Here is an 18,464-nt window from a genome sequence, read left to right on the forward strand (position 1 = left end):
CTGTAGACGGTGACACTGGTGTTTTGCGGGTACTATGTAATGAAGCTGCCAGTTGAGGACCTGTGAGGCGTGGATTTCTCACACTAGAGGCTGTAATGTCCTTGTCTTGTTGCTCAGTTGTGCAGCGCGGCCTCCCACTTCTCTTTCTACTCTGGTTAGAGCCTGTTTGTGATCTCCTCTGAAGGGAGTAGTACACACCGTTGTAGGAAATCTTCAGTTTCTTGGCAATTTCTTGCATGGAATATCCTTCATTTCTAAGAACAAGAATAAACTGTCGCGTTTCACAGGAAAGTTCTCCTTTTCTGGCCATTTTGAGAGTTTAATGGAACCAACAAATGTAATGCTCCAGATTCTCAACTAGCTCAAAGGAAGGTCAGTTTTATAGCTTCTCTAATCAGCAAAACTGTTTTCAGCTGTGCTAACATACTTGCACAAGGATTTTCAAGGAATTTCTAAACATCCATTAGCCTTCTAACACAGTTAGCAAACACAATCTACCATTAGACACTGGAGTGGTGGTTGTTGGAAATGAGCCTCTGTACACCTATGTAGATATTGCATTAAAAACCAGACATTTGAAGTGAGAATAGTCATTTACCACATTACAATGTATAGAGGGGATTTCTGTGTAATTTAATGTTCGATACATTAAAAAAATAAGGAAATATCTAAGTGACCCCAACCTTCTGAACTATAGTGTATATATTATTGTAATTAATACTATTAATAATAAAAACAATATTATATAAATAAAAAATATGTAAAGGTAAAAAAGACCAAAAACATAAAATAGTAAAAAAGATAAAAAAAAATAAGGAAATATCTAAGTGACCCCAAACTTTTGAACTGTAGTGTATATATTGAAATACTATTAATAATAAAAATAATATTATCTAAATAAAAAATAGTTAGAGGTAAAAAAGAGCAAAAACATGACATAGATAGTTCCTTATTTTTTTTTATTTATTTTTTTTTACTATGTTATGTTTTTGCTCTTTTTTACCTTTAACTATTTTTTATTTAGATAATATTTTTATTATTAATAGCATCTAAATAAAAAATAGTTAAAGGTAAAAAAGAGCAAAAACATAGATATTTCCTTATTTTTTTTATTTTTATTTTTTTACTATGTTATGTTTTTGCTCTTTTTTACCTTTAACTATTTTTTATTTAGATAATATTATTTTTATTATTAATAGTATCTAAATAAAAAATAGTTAAAGGTAAAAAAGAGCAAAAACAGATATTTCCTTATTTTTTTTTTTTTTACTATGTTATGTTTTTGCTCTTTTTTACCTTTAACTATTTTTTATTTAGATAATATTATTTTTATTATTAATAGTATTAATTACAATATATACACTACAGTTCAAAAGTTTGGGGTTACTTAGATATTTCCTTAATTTTTTTTTATTTTTATTTTTTACTAAGTAACCCCAAACGTTTGAACTGTAGTGTATTATTGTAATTAATACTATTAATAATAAACAATATTATCTAAACAAAAAATATGTAAAGATAAAAAAGAGCAAAAACATAAAATAATAAAAAAAAAGAAAAAAATAAGGAAATATCTAAGTGACCCCAAACTTTTGAACTGTAGTGTATATATTATTGAAATTAATACTATTAATAATAAAAACAATATTCTATAAATAAAAAAATATGTAAAGGTAAAAAAGAGCAAAAACATAAAAAAAGTAAAAAAAAGAAAAAAAAATAAGGAAATATCTACAGTTAGGGCCAGAAATCTTTGGCCAGTGACACAATTTTGGCGAGTTGGGCTCTGCATGCCACCACATTGGATTTGAAATGAAACCTCTACAACAGAATTCAAGTGCAGATTGTAACGTTTAATTTGAAGGTTTGAACAAAAATATCTGATAGAAATTGTAGGAATTGTCACATTTCTTTACAAACACTCCACATTTTAGGAGGTCAAAAGTAATTGGACAAATAAACCAAACCCAAACAAAATATTTTTATTTTCAATATTTTGTTGCGAATCCTTTGGAGGCAATCACTGCCTTAAGTCTGGAACCCATGGACATCACCAAACACTGGGTTTCCTCCTTCTTAATGCTTTGCCAGGCCTTTACAGCCGCAGCCTTCAGGTCTTGCTTGTTTGTGGGTCTTTCCGTCTTAAGTCTGGATTTGAGCAAGTGAAATGCATGCTCAATTGGGTTAAGATCTGGTGATTGACTTGGCCATTGCAGAATGTTCCCCTTTTTTGCACTCATGAACTCCTGGGTAGCTTTGGCTGTATGCTTGGGGTCATTGTCCATCTGTACTATGAAGCGCCGTCCGATCAACTTTGCGGCATTTGGCTGAATCTGGGCTGAAAGTATATCCCGGTACACTTCAGAATTCATCCGGCTACTCTTGTCTGCTGTTATGTCATCAATAAACACAAGTGACCCAGTGCCATTGAAAGCCATGCATGCCCATGCCATCACGTTGCCTCCACCATGTTTTACAGAGGATGTGGTGTGCCTTGGATCATGTGCCGTTCCCTTTCTTCTCCAAACTTTTTTCTTCCCATCATTCTGGTACAGGTTGATCTTGGTCTCATCTGTCCATAGAATACTTTTCCAGAACTGAGCTGGCTTCATGAGGTGTTTTTCAGCAAATGTAACTCTGGCCTGTCTATTTTTGGAATTGATGAATGGTTTGCATCTAGATGTGAACCCTTTGTATTTACTTTCATGGAGTCTTCTCTTTACTGTTGACTTAGAGACAGATACACCTACTTCACTGAGAGTGTTCTGGACTTCAGTTGATGTTGTGAACGGGTTCTTCTTCACCAAAGAAAGTATGTGGCGATCATCCACCACTGTTGTCATCCGTGGACGCCCAGGCCTTTTTGAGTTCCCAAGCTCACCAGTCAATTCCTTTTTTCTCAGAATGTACCCGACTGTTGATTTTGCTACTCCAAGCATGTCTGCTATCTCTGATGTATGTTTTCTTTTTTTTCAGCCTCAGGATGTTCTGCTTCACCTCAATTGAGAGTTCCTTAGACCGCATGTTGTCTGGTCACAGCAACAGCTTCCAAATGCAAAACCACACACCTGTAATCAACCCCAGACCTTTTAACTACTTCATTGAATACAGGTTAACGAGGGAGACGCCTTCAGAGTTAATTGCAGCCCTTAGAGTCCCTTGTCCAATTACTTTTGGTCCCTTGAAAAAGAGGAGGCTATGCATTACAGAGCTATGATTCCTAAACCCTTTCTCCGATTTGGATGTGAAAACTCTCATATTGCAGCTGGGAGTGTGCACGTTCAGCCCATATTATATATAGAATTGTATTTCTGAACATGTTTTTGTAAACAGCTAAAATAACACAACTTGTGTCACTGTCCAAATATTTCTGGACCTAACTGTAAGTGACCCCAAACTTTTGAACTGTAGTGTATATTATTGAAATTAATACTATTAATAATAAAAATATTATCTAAATAAAAAATATGTAAAGGTAAAAAAAGAGCAAAAACATAAAATAGTAAAAAAGATAAAAAAAAAATAAGGAAATATCTAAGTGACCCTAAACATCTGAAATATAGTGTATATATTATTGTAATTAATACTATTAATAATAAAAACAATATTATATGAATAAAAAATATGCAAAGGTAAAAAGAAGCAAAAACATAAAATAGTTAAAAAAGATAAAAAAAAATAAGGAAATATCTAAGTGACCCCAAACTTTTGAACTGTAGTGTATATATTATTGAAATTAATACTATTAACAATAAAAATAATATCTAAATAAAAAATATGTAAAAGGTAAAAAAGAGCAAAAACATAAAATAGTAAAAAAAAAAAAAAATTAAACAAAAACATAAAAAAATAAAAAGAATAAGAAAAGAATAATAAATCCTATATTGTGCTGATGGCGGGTTCTCCGGCAGTCATGGTGTACAGGGGGTTTCTTTCTATTTTCAGAGCGCCATTATCTGCAGGGGCAGGAGACATTTGTCTAGATTTTGGAATTATTTGGGACGTCTGATGCTATAATCCCGCCATGTTCGTTAAGGCCTGTGCCCCCTATATACTGTACGTGTGCGGCTGCTGTATTTGGCGGCAGGAATATATATATATATCCGGAGAGTTATTTCTTCCCACGTTCTCGCCACACACCATTACCCCGGCAGGATTTAATGCCGCCATACACCTGGCAGGAGGTGTTAATACAGGAGGAAAAATCCCAGAGATTGATATCTCCCCATTACCGCGCGTGCAGCATTAATCCTTTCAGCGCCGGCGGGGTCGGGGACGTCACGGGCAGACTCCACTGCTGCAGACCCCGGGAAGGGGTTAATGTTATAATATCGGCAGGTGGGGGGAGCGAGTGTAGGGCCGGGTGTAGGGAGATGAGCGGCAGCGGCTCCTCGATATTAAAGGTGCTGTCCCCGCTTGTCTCAGTTTTATTAAATGCCCTCCTCACCTAATGTTTTCTGATGAAATGGACGTAATTCTCCGCGTCGCCGCAGACGTCTTATGGAAATCTCACCGCACGCCTCATATCAGCTCTGCAGGCAGCGGCACATATATATCCACACATACAGGGGAGGCTTAAAGGGGCGACAGCCAAAATCTGCAGAATATAACAGCACCGGAGCGTAATAAGGGGATAATACATGGTCATATTAGAATCTACTCACCTGTACTGGGATGGCTGATAAAGGAGAGCAATAGTTTGAACTCACCTGTTCTACAGTCTCCTCCCCAGTAATGGATGATAACAGGGAGTAATAGATTGTACTAACCTGTCCTACAGTCTCCTCCCCAGTAATGGCTGATAACAGAGAGTAATAGATTATACTCACCTGTCCTACAGTCTCCTCCCCCCAGTAATGGCTTATAACAGGGAGTAATAGATTATACTCACCTGTCCTACAGTCTCCTCCACCAGTAATGGCTGATAACAGGGAGTAATAGATTGTACTCCTGTCCTACAGTCTCCTCCCTCAGTAATGGCTGATAACAGGGAGTAATAAATTGTAGTCACCTGTCCTACAGTCTCCTCCCCCAGTAATGGCTGACTACAGGGAGTAATAGATTGAACTCCTGTCCTACAGTTTCCTCACCCAGTAATGGCTGATAACAGGGAGTAATAGATTGTACTCCCCTGTCCTACAGTCTCCTCCCCAGTAATGGCTGATAACAGGGAGCAATAGAGTAATAGATTGTACTCACCTGTCCTACAGTCTCCTCCCCCCAGTAATGGCTGATAACAGGGAGTAATAGATTGTACTCACCTGTCCTACAGTCTCCTCCCCCAGTAATGGCTGATAACAGGGAGTAATAGATTGTACTCCTGTCCTACAGTCTCCTCCCCCAGTAATGGCTGATAACAGGGAGTAATAGATTGTACTCCTGTCCTACAGTTTCCTCCCCCAGTAATGGCTGATAACAGAGAGTAATAGATTGTAGTCACCTTTCCTTTCTATTTTGTGGACACTCTAGAATCTGGTAACTCTTTTATAACAATCTGAATTTAATACCTGAGCCGCCATTGTTGAGGCCGCAGACACGCGTACATTTGGCGCGGTCGCTGTGCAGCGCGGCCCTGTTGCCTCCTGTTATTATATCCTCGGTACTGCGCTCGTCCCCCGCACATATCAGCGCTGACTGTCTGTGGACGATACGGATCTTCATCCTCTGGGCTGAGATTACGTTTTAGTTGGATATTGCTGGGATTAGACGTCTTCTTATAATTTCTATCTCCTCACAGGACAGAGACGACGTATGTCTGATAAGGTTTATGTCAACGTCCAACAGTCTGTACATCAAAACACATCAGAAACTCCGCACTAATTTATTGTATAATATTTAATTATGGAATGTTTCTAATTCACAACAATAATGAACAATGCCCACAAGAAAGTGAAATCTCCGTATACAGGGAGCTCCCCCTAGTGGTGGCTGCAGGCAGGATCTTATCATGTATCTCTGTATACAGGGAGCTCCCCCTAGTGGTGGCTGCAGGCAGGATCTTATGTATCTCTGTATACAGGGAGCTCCCCCTAGTGGTGGCTGCAGGCAGGATCTTATGTATCTCTGTATACAGGGAGTTCCCCCTAGTGGTGACTGCAGACAGGATCTTATCATGTATCTCTGTATACAGGGAGCTCCCCCTAGTGGTGGCTGCAGACAGGATCTTATCATGTATCTCTGTATACAGGGAGCTCCCCCTAGTGGAGGCTGCAGACAGGATCTTATCATGTATCACTGTATACAGGGAGCTCCCCCTAGTGGTGGCTGCAGACAGGATCTTATCATGTATCTCAGTATACAGGGAGCTCCCCCTAGTGGTGGCTGCAGGCAGGATCTTATCATGTATCTCTGTATACAGGGAGCTCCCCCTTGTGGTGGCTGCAGACATGATCTTATGTATCTCTGTATACAGGGAGCTCCCTCTAGTGGTGGCTGCAGACAGGATATTATCATGTATCTCTGTATACAGGGAGCTCCCCCTAGTGGTGGCTGCAGACAGGATCTTATCATGTATCTCTGTATACAAGGAGCTCCCCCTAGTGGTGGCTGCAGACAGGATCTTATGTATCTCTGTATAAAGGGAGCTCCCCCTAGTGGTGGCTGCAGACAGAATCTTATCATGTATCTCTGTATACAGGGAGCTCCCCCTAGTGGTGGCTGCAGACAGAATCTTATCATGTATCTCTGTATACAGGGAGCTCCCTCTAGTGGTGGCTGCAGACAGAATCTTATCATGTATCTCTGTATACAGGGAGCTCCCCCTAGTGGTGGCTGCAGACAGGATCTTATCATGTATGTCTGTATACAGGGAGTTCCCCCTAGTGGTGGCTGCAGACAGGATCTTATCATGTATCTCTGTATACAGGGAGCTCCCCCTAGTGGTGGCTGCAGACAGGATCTTATCATGTATCTCTGTATACAGGGAGCTCCCCCTAGTGGTGGCTGCAGACAGGATCTTATCATGTATCTCTGTATACAGGGAGCTCCCTCTAGTGGTGGCTGCAGACAGGATCTTATCATGTATCTCTGTATACAGGGAGCTCCCTCTAGTGGTGGCTGCAGACAGGATCTTATCATGTATCTCTGTATACAGGGAGCTCCCCCTAGTGGTGGCTGCAGACAGAATCTTATCATGTATCTCTGTATACAGGGAGCTCCCTCTAGTGGTGGCTGCAGACAGGATCTTATCATGTATCTCTGTATACAGGGAACTCCCCCTAGTGGTGGCTGCAGACAGGATCTTATCATGTATCTCTGTATACAGGGAACTCCCCCTAGTGGTGGCTGCAGACAGGATCTTATCATGTATCTCTGTATACAGGGAGCTCCCTCTAGTGGTGGCTGCAGACAGGATATTATCATGTATCTCTGTATACAGGGAGCTCCCCCTAGTGGTGGCTGCAGACAGGATGTTATCATGTATCTCTGTATACAGGGAGCTCCCCCTAGTGGTGGCTGCAGACAGGATCTTATCATGTATCTCTGTATACAGGGAGCTCCTCCTAGTGGTGGCTGCAGACAGGATCTTATCATGTATCTCTGTATACAGGGAGCTCCCCCTAGTGGTGGCTGCAGACAGGATCTTATGTATCTCTGTATACAGGGAGCTCCTCCTAGTGGTGGCTGCAGACAGGATCTTATCATGTATCTCTGTATACAGGGAGCTCCCTCTAGTGGTGGCTGCAGACAGGATCTTATCATGTATCTCTGTATACAGGGAACTCCCCCTAGTGGTGGCTGCAGACAGGATGTTATCATGTATCTCTGTATACAGGGAGCTCCCTCTAGTGGTGGCTGCAGACAGGATCTTATCATGTATCTCTGTATACAGGGAGCTCCCCCTAGTGGTGGCTGCAGACAGGATCTTATGTATCTCTGTATACAGGGAGCTCCTCCTAGTGGTGGCTGCAGACAGGATCTTATCATGTATTGCTGAATTCCAAGATATACATATTAGTCAGTGTATAAGAATATAACTACTATAATACTGCCCCTATGTACAGGAATATCACTGCTATAATACTGCGGTTCTGCACAGTGCTATAGTGTGGGGAGTTGCGGGGTATTTCTCGGTGTCAGCGGCTTTCTGTGTGTGGCGGGTCTGGACCTGGCACTGGTTGGTGCCGTCTGGTTCTGTGCTTTTCTCTGTGTTCTGCTCATCATGCCCCGCTATTTTCCTGCTTGTTAATGGCCGCGCTGTTGGCGGCTTTTCTGGCAGGCGCAGGGTGGGAGCCGCTCGCTGTCTGGCATCTCTGCCCCTGTTTGATGAGTTGAGGAGGTTGCAGGATTTGGATTGCTGTTGAGCGCTCGGCCCCTTCCCCTCCGCCGATCTGCCAGCTCAGGGCGCGGTGCCAGGGCTCATTACAGCCTCTCTGGTCCCAGCAGCCGCTACCTGCTTCTCTCCATCTTCCCAGGAATACTAACACAGCCGCCGGCAACTCTGCCAGGAGCAGCTCAGAGCGACTCACTCTGCCCCATCACACTCAGCGAGCGGCCCGGACCAGGGTGAAGGTCAAGAGAGGACACGGGGGACGACGACTCCTGCCCCGGGCGCTGCAGGTGCCAGATACAGGACGGTACTGCAGGAGCCGCCGCGTTAAAGGGGAAGCGGCAACATAAGCTGCTAGAAAAAGAACCCCCATAACAGAGCGCCATCTGCAGATCCCCCATAACAGAGCGTCATCCACAGATCCCCCCATAATATAGCATCATCCATAGATCCCCCATAACAGAGCTTCATCCACAGATCCCCCATAATATAGCGTCATCCACAGATCCCCCATAACAGAGCGTCATCCACAGATCCCCCATAACAGAGCATCATCCACAGATCCCCCATAACAGAGCGTCATCCACAGATCCCCCATAACAGAGCTTCATCCACAGATCCTCCATAACATAGCATCATCCACAGATCCCCCATAACATAGCATCATCCACAGATCCCCCATAACAGAGCGTCATCCACAGATCCCCATAACAGAGCATCATCCACAGATCCCCCATAACAGAGCGCCATCCACAGATCCCCCCATAATATAGCGTCATCCACAGATCCCCCCATAACAGAGCGTCATCCACAGATCCCCCCATAACAGAGCGTCATCCACAGATCCCCATAACAGAGCGTCATCCACAGATCCCCCATCACAGAGCATCATCTGCAGATCCCCATAACAGAGCGTCATCCACAGATCCCCCATAACAGAGCGTCATCCACAGATCCCCCATAACAGAGCGTCATCCACAGATCCCCCATAATATAGCGTCATCCACAGATCCCCATAACAGAGCGTCATCCACAGATCCCCCATAACAGAGCGTCATCCACAGATCCCCCATAACAGAGCATCATCCACAGATCCCCCATAACAGAGCGTCATCCACAGATCCCCCATAACAGAGCATCATCCCCAAATCCCCATAACAGAGCATCACACACAGATCCCCCATAACAGAGCGTCATCCACAGATCCCCCATAACAGCGCTTCATCCACAGATCCCCCACAACAGAGTGTCATCCACAGATCCCCCATAACAGAGCATCATCCGCAGATCCCCCATAACAGAGTGTCATCCACAGATCCCCCATAACAGAGCGTTATCCGCAGATCCCCCATAACAGAGCATCATCCCCAGATCCCCCATAACAGAGCGTCATCTACAGATCCCCATAACGGAGCGTCATCCACAGATCCCCCATAACAGAGCGTCATCCACAGATCCCCATAATGGAGTGTCATCCACAGATCCCCCATAACAGAGCGTCATCCATAGATCCCCATAACAGAGCATCATCCATAGATCCCCCATAACAGAACGTCATCCACAAATCCCCATAACAGAGCGTCATCCGCAGATCCCCCATAACAGCGCGCCATCCGCAGATCCCCCCATAACAGAGCGTCATCCACAGAACCCCATAACAGTGTCATCCACAGATCCCCCATAACAGTGTCATCCACAGATCCCCCATAATAGAGCGTCATCCCAGATCCCCCATAACAGCGCGACATCCACAGATCCCCCATAACAGAGCATCATCCACAGATCCCCCATAACAGAGCGTCATCCACAGATCCCCCATAACAGAGCATCACACACAGATCCCCCATAACAGAGCGTCATCCACAGATCCCCATAACAGAGCGTCATCCGCCGATCCCCCATAACAGCGCGCCATCCGCAGATCCCCCCATAACAGAGCGTCATCCACAGATACCCCATAACAGTGTCATCCACAGATCCCCCATAACAGTGTCATCCACAGATCCCCCATAACAAAGCGTCATCCCAGATCCCCCATAACAGCGCGACATCCACAGATCCCCCATAACAGAGCATCATCCACAGATCCCCCATAACAGAGCGTCATCCACAGATCCCCCATAACAGAGCATCATCCCCAAATCCCCATAACAGAGCATCCTCCACAAATCCCCCATAACAGAGCGATATCGACAGATCCCCCATAACAGAGCGTCACCCGCAGATCCCCATCACGGTGTGGTGACGGTGTTGTAATATCCGAGGACTCAGCGCTTCGAGGGCTTCTCCAGAGATGTATAATAGGGAGAGATCACAGGACGGAGAGAGGAAGATCAGAGGAGACAGATGAGGCTCCTGGGGGGCGGAGGACGGGCCTGGAGGGGCCCTGGTGGCCTCGCTGCTGCCACTCTCTGATCAGACGTCAGCGCTGGCGCAGACACTTAATTCTGGGTGACAGGAGATGACACCGGCAGGCAGACCCCGAGCCGCCACCGTCCTGTCCCTGATCATCCTGCCCGGCCGTGAGGACAGCATGGAGGTCACAGCGAAGAGCGGCTGCTGAGCAGGGTCCTGTGCAGGGACAGTATACAATGTATGGCTCCATTACGCCTGTGTGGCGGTATTATATAGGATTGCCTGCTCTGGCATTGTATGGTAGCACTGTATGGCGGTGTTATATGGGATTGCCTGGTTCTATGCTCTGGCATTGTATGGCTGCACTGTAGCGTGCTGGTGTGTGGCACTGTATGGCGGTATTATATGATATTGTCTGGTTCTATGCTCTGGCATTGTATGGCTGCATTCTAGTGTGTTGGTATTTGGCACTGTATGGCGGTATTATATGGAATTGCCTGTTTCTATGCGTTGGCATTGTATTGCTGCACGATAGTGTGCTGTACGTGGCACTGTATGGTGGTATTATATGGGATTGCCTGTTTCTATTCTCTGGCATTGTATGGCTGCACTTTAACGTGCTGGTGTGTGGCACTGTATGGCGGTATTATATGACATTGTCTGCTTCTATGCCCTGGCATTGTATGGCAGCACTGTAGCGTGCTGGTATGTGGCACTGTATGGCAGTATTATATGGGATTGCCTGTTTCTATCCTCTGGTATTATATGGCTGCACTGTAGTGTGCTGGTATGTGGCAGTGTATGGCGGTATTATATGGGATTGCCTGGTTCCTTACTCTGGCATTGTATGGCTGTACTGTAGCGTGCTGGTATGTGGCCACTGTATGGCAGTATTATATGGGATTGCCTGATTCTATGTATGGCAGCACTGTAGCATGCTGGCTTGTGGCCACTGTATGGCGGTATTATATGGGATTGCCTGGTTCCATGCTCTGGCATTGTATGGCTGCACTGTAGCATGCTGGTATGTGATACTGTATGGCAGTATTATATGCAATTACCTGGTACTATGCTCTGGCATTGTATGGCTGCACTGTAGTGTGCTGGTATATGGCATTGTATGGCAGCACTGTTGCGTGCTGGTATGTGGCACTATATGGCGGTATTATATGGGATTGCCTGGTTCTATGCTCTGGCATTGTATGGATGCACTGTAGTGTGCTTGCATGTGGCACTGTATGGCGGTATTATATGGGATTGCTTTGTTCCATGCTCTGGCATTGTATGGCTGCACTGTAGCGCGCTGGTACGTGGCACTGTTTGGCGGTGTTATTCATGACTTGTTTGGTCTGGTTGCCCCGGTATGCGGTGGTGATGTGTACGCTGACTGCATCCCCCGTATTTTGGTCGTCACCCTCTCTGCCCCCTCTGGGGACTATAATAACACCGGAGCAGGTAATGGCTTCCAGCCGCACACAAATCGCTCGCAAAGTAACCGTAATCCGCAGCAGCAGCCATTATACCGCGATCTGGAGAAATGTCAGGATGTAAAGTAACACAATATTATCTCATTTTAATACAGCGTCAGCCAAGTACAGGCGGCGGCCGTGTGTGAAAACGCCAAATTATCCCCGCCGCGAACAGTCGTTCCGCAAACTTCCATTAAGCAAATGGAAACCGGCGAGAATTACCGTGCGGAAGAAAGGGACATTTATCTAATCTTCCCCCGGCCGCCCCCCGCCCCAGCGCAGAACGCGCCCCCCATTCTTTATTCACAGCCGCGGCTTCTAATCGCGCCATTTTTACCTGGCACCAGTGTTATTTATGTGGCTGTGCTGCTACAGTTAGGTCCAGAAATCTTTGGACAGTGACACATTTTTCGCGAGTTGCGCTCTGCATGCCACCACATTGGATTTGAAATGAAACCTCTACAACAGAATTCAAGTGCAGATTGTAACGTTTAATTTGAAGGTTTGAACAAAAATATCTGATAGAAATTGTAGGAATTGTCACATTTCTTTACAAACACTCCACATTTTAGGAGGTCAAAAGTAATTGGACAAATAAACCAAACCCAAACAAAATATTTTTATTTTCAATATTTTGTTGCGAATCCTTTGGAGGCAATCACTGCCTTAAGTCTGGAACCCATGGACATCACCAAACGCTGGGCTTCCTCCTTCTTAATGCTTTGCCAGGCCTTTACAGCCGCAGCCTTCAGGTCTTGCTTGTTTGTGGGTCTTTCCGTCTTAAGTCTGGATTTGAGCAAGTGAAATGCATGCTCAATTGGGTTAAGATCTGGTGATTGACTTGGCCATTGCAGAATGTTCCACTTTTTGCACTCATGAACTCCTGGGTAGCTTTGGCTGTATGCTTGGGGTCATTGTCCATCTGCACTATGAAGCGCCGTCCGATCAACTTTGCGGCATTTGGCTGAATCTGGGCTGAAAGTATATCCCGGTACACTTCAGAATTCATCCGGCTACTCTTGTCTGCTGTTATGTCATCAATAAACACAAGTGACCCAGTGCCATTGAAAGCCATGCATGCCCATGCCATCACGTTGCCTCCACCATGTTTTACAGAGGATGTGGTGTGCCTTGGATCATGTGCCGTTCCCTTTCTTCTCCAAACTTTTTTCTTCCCATCATTCTGGTACAGGTTGATCTTTGTCTCATCTGTCCATAGAATACTTTTCCAGAACTGAGCTGGCTTCATGAGGTGTTTTTCAGCAAATGTAACTCTGGCCTGTCTATTTTTGGAATTGATGAATAGTTTGCATCTAGATGTGAACCCTTTGTATTTACTTTCATGGAGTCTTCTCTTTACTGGTGACTTAGAGACAGATACACCTACTTCCCTGAGAGTGTTCTGGACTTCAGTTGATGTTGTGAACGGGTTCTTCTTCACCAAAGAAAGTATGCGGCGATCATCCACCACTGTTGTCATCCGTGGACGCCCAGGCCTTTTTGAGTTCCCAAGCTCACCAGTCAATTCCTTTTTTCTCAGAATGTACCCGACTGTTGATTTTGCTACTCCAAGCATGTCTGCTATCTCTCTGATGGATTTTTTCTTTTTTTTCAGCCTCAGGATGTTCTGCTTCACCTCAATTGAGAGTTCCTTAGACCGCATGTTGTCTGGTCACAGCAACAGCTTCCAAATGCAAAACCACACACCTGTAATCAACCCCAGACCTTTTAACTACTTCATTGATTACAGGTTAACGAGGGAGACGCCTTCAGAGTTAATTGCAGCCCTTAGAGTCCCTTGTCCAATTACTTTTGGTCCCTTGAAAAAGAGGAGGCTATGCATTACAGAGCTATGATTCCTAAACCCTTTCTCCGATTTGGATGTGAAAACTCTCATATTGCAGCTGGGAGTGTGCACTTTCAGCCCATATTATATATATAATTGTATTTCTGAACATGTTTTTGGAAACAGCTAAAATAACAAAACTTGTGTCACTGTCCAAATATTTCTGGACCTAACTGTATATGGCGGCGATACGCAGAGATATGGACCTGAGCGGTATGTACGCTACTGCTCTCTGTAATCAGCCACATTGTGGGAGCGCCACATACAGACGCGGATAATGCTCTGCAGATCGCGGATAATGCAAGAAATACCGCAACCGTCATGAAGTGTGACCACAGCAATCCCCGCACCGCAAGCGTGTGACCCCGAGACCCAACCGTATCAACAATCGCCTGCCTCCCTCTACACACCCCACAATCGTCTGCCTCCCTCTAATCACGCCACAATCGCCCGCCTCCCTCTACTCACTCCACAATCACCTGCCTCCCTCTACTTACCCCACAATCGCCCACCTCCCTCTACTCACCCCACAATCGCCCGCCTCCCTCTACTCACCCCACAATCGCCCACCTCCCTATACTCACCCCACAATCGCCTGCCTCCCTCTACTCATCCCACAATCGCCCACCTCCCTCTACTCTATGCACCCCGCAATCGCCTGCCTCCCTCTACTCACCCCACAATCGCCTGCCTTCCTATATACACCCCACAATCGCCTGCCTCCCTCTATGCACCCCACAATCGCCCACCTCCCTCTACTTGCCCCACAATCGCCTGCCTCCCTCTATGCACCCCACAATCGCCCGCCTCCCTCTACGCACCCCACAATCGCCCGCCTCCCTCTACTCACCCCACAATCGCCTGCCTCCCTCTACCCACCTCACAATCGCCTGCCTCCCTCTACTTGCCCCACAATCGCCTGCCTCCCTCTACTCTCCCCACAATCGCCCGCTTCCCTCTACTCACCCCACAATCGCCTGCCTCCCTCTATGCACCCTGCAATCCCCTGCCTCCCTCTACTCACCCCACAATGGCCCACCTCCCTCTACTCACCCCACAATCGCCCGCCTCCCTCTACTCACCCCACAATCGCCCACCTCCCTCTACTCACCCCACAATCGCCCGCCTCCCTCTACTCACCCCACAATCGCCCACCTCCCTATACTCACCCCACAATCGCCTGCCTCCCTCTACTCTATGCACCCCGCAATCGCCTGCCTTCCTCTACTCACCCCACAATCTCCTGCCTTCCTATATACACCCCACAATCACCTGCCTCCCTCTACGCACCCCACAATCGCCCACCTCCCTCTACTTGCCCCACAATCGCCTGCCTCCCTCTATGCACCCCACAATCGCCCGCCTCCCTCTACGCACCCCACAATCGCCCGCCTCCCTCTACTCACCCCACAATCGCCCGCCTCCCTCTACTCACCCCACAATCGCCTACCTCCCTATACTCACCCCACAATCGCCTGCCTCCCTCTACTCACCCCACAATCGCCCACCTCCCTCTACTCTATGCACCCCGCAATCGCCTGCCTCCCTCTACTCACCCCACAATCGCCTGCCTTCCTATATACACCCCACAATCGCCTGCCTCCCTCTACGCACCCCACAATCGCCCACCTCCCTCTACTTGCCCCACAATCGCCTGCCTCCCTCTATGCACCCCACAATCGCCCGCCTCCCTCTACGCACCCCACAATCGCCCGCCTCCCTCTACTCACCCCACAATCGCCCGCCTCCCTCTACTCACCCCACAATCGCCCGCCTCCCTCTACTCACCCTACAATCGCCCGCCTCCCTCTACTCACCCCACGATCGCCCGCCTCCCTCTACTCACCCCACAATCGCCTGCCTCCCTCTACTCACCCCACAATCGCCCGCCTCCCTCTACTCTATGCACCCCGCAATCGCCTGCCTCCCTCTATACACCCCACAATCGCCTGCCAACCTCTATGCACCCCAAAATCGCCCGCCTCCCTCTACGCACCCCACAATTTCCCGCCTCCCTCTACGCACCCCACAATCGCCCGCCTCCCTCTATTCACCCCACAATCGTCTGCCTCCCTCTACTCACCCCACAATCGCCTGCCTCCCTCTACGCACCCCACAATCGCCTGCCTCCCTCTACTCACCCCTCAATCGCCTGCCTCCCTCTATGCACCCTGCAATCCCCTGCCTCCCTCTATGCGCCACGCAATCACCCGCCTCCCTATACTCACCCCGCAATCGTCTGCCTCCCTCTACTCACCCCTCAATCGCCTGCCTCCCTCTACTCACCCCACAATCGCCTGCCTCCCTCTATGCACCCTGCAATCCCCTGCCTCCCTCTATGCACCACGCAATCACCCGCCTCCCTATACTCACCCCGCAATCGTCTGCCTCCCTCTACTCACCACGCAATCACCTGCCTCCCTCTACGCACCCCACAATTGCCTGCCTCCCTCTATGCACCCCGCAATCGCCTGCCTCCCTCTATGCACCCTGCAATCTTCTGCCTCCCTCTACGCACCCCACAATCGCTTACTTCAATCTACTGATCCTCTCTCTACTCTATCCCCACTCTCTCTCTCCTTTGTCACCCCTCTCCCCTTCTCTCTCCTCTGACACCCCTCCCCCTCTATCACCCCTTCTCCCTCTTCTATCATCCCTTTCTTTCTCCTCTATCGCCCTCTCCCGCTCTCTATCCCTTCTCTCTTTCTCTCTCTCTTCTCTGATCGCTCTCACTCTTCTGTCACACGTCTCCTGTTTTTGGTGAGACATTACATCTGAGTTTTTTGCGTCCCTACTCTATCTCTTTCTATCCCCTTTATCTTCTCTTCCCCCTCTCTCTCTCTCCCTGTCTCTCCCTCCTCTCTCTCTTCTATCCCCCTCTCTATCTATCCCCTCCCTCTCCTCTTTCTATTCCCCTCTCTTTTCTCTCTCCCTCTCTTTCTATCCCCCTTTCTTTCTATCCCTCTCTCTCTCTTTCTATCCCCCTCTCCTCTCTTTCTATCCCCCTCTCTTTCTATCTATCCCCTCCCTCTCCTCTCTTTCTATCCCCCCCTCTCTATCGCCCTCTCTCTCTTCTATCCCTCTTTCTCCTCTCTTCTATCCCCCTCTCCTCTCTCTTCTATCCCCCTCTCTATCTATCCCCTCCCTCTCCTCTTTCTATCCCCCTCTCTTTCTATCCCCCTTTCTTTCTATCCCCCTTTCTTTCTATCCCCCTCTCTCTCTCTCTTTCTATCCCTCTCTCTCTCTATCCCCCTCTCCTCTCTTTCTATCCCCCTCTCTTTCTATCTATCCCCTCCCTCTCCTCTCTTTCTATCCCCCCTCTCTCTCTCTATCGTCCTCTCTCTCTTCTATCCCTCTTTCTCCTCTCTTCTATCACCTTTCTCTCTTCTATCCCCCTCTCTCTTCTATCCCCCTCTCCTCTCTCTTCTATCCCCCTCTCCTCTCTTCTATCCCCCTCTCCTCTCTTCTATCCCCCTCTCCTCTCTCTTCTTCCCCCTCTCTTCTCTCTTCTTCCCCCTCTCTCTTATATCCCCCCTCTCTCTTATATCCCTCTCTCTTTCTTCTATCCCCCTCTCTCTCTTCTATCCCCCTCTCTCTCTTTCTTCTATCCCCCTCTCTCTCTTCTATCTCCCCTCTCTCTTATATCCCTCTCTCTCTTTCTTCTATCCCGCTCTCTTTCTTCTATCCCACTCTTTCTTCTATCCCCCTCTCTTTATATCCCCCTCTCTCTCATCTATCCCCCTTTCTCCTCTCTCTTATATCCCCCTCTCTCTCTTCTATCCCCCCCTCTCTTCTATCCCCCTCTCTCTTCTATCCCTCTTTCTTCTATCCCTCTCTCTTCTATCCCCCTTTCTCCTCTCTCTTATATCCCCCTCTCTCTCTCTTCTATCCCCCTCTCTCTCTTCTATCCCTCTTTCTTCTATCCCTCTCTCTCTCTCTTCTATCCCCCTCTCCTCTCTTTCTTCTATCCCTCTTTCTCTTTCTTCTATCCCCCTCTCCCTCTCACCTCCTTTATCTCTCTTCTCTGATCGCTCTCACACTTCTCGTCTCCTCTGTTTTCGATGAGACATTACATCTGAGTGTTTTGCGTCCCCCCCGACCACTTATGTGTAGCGCAGTTCTTGGTCTCGGGGGGCCGCTCGTTGTCAGATATCAGACTCGTGTTATGTGGAGACGTATTTTGGTAACATCCTCGGTGATTGCTTGGTTCTCGGGTGATTTATGGGACGTGTTGTGCAGCGATTCCAGCAGGTGTTTGATGTCTCCGCGCTTCGGTGTTTACATTCCCGCGTACAAGTGTCTGTATGAAGACACGAATATCTATTAGCGGAATATGTTGGCGTCTGCGCCGGTGAGGAGAGCGGCCCCCCGGCCCCGGAGCGATCATTAATGGGGGATCAATGAGCAGATAATGAGGCTGAAGTGGTCACCGGAGGCTCGATCATCTACGGGGTTACACTGGGCGCAGGGGTCAGGGAAACCCCATGTATTTATACTGTCAGTCATCTCTCTGGGATCTGTTCCC

The sequence above is a fragment of the Anomaloglossus baeobatrachus genome, chromosome 9 (genome assembly GCF_048569485.1).
Source record: "Anomaloglossus baeobatrachus isolate aAnoBae1 chromosome 9, aAnoBae1.hap1, whole genome shotgun sequence".
NCBI classification, from domain to species: domain Eukaryota; kingdom Metazoa; phylum Chordata; class Amphibia; order Anura; family Aromobatidae; genus Anomaloglossus; species Anomaloglossus baeobatrachus.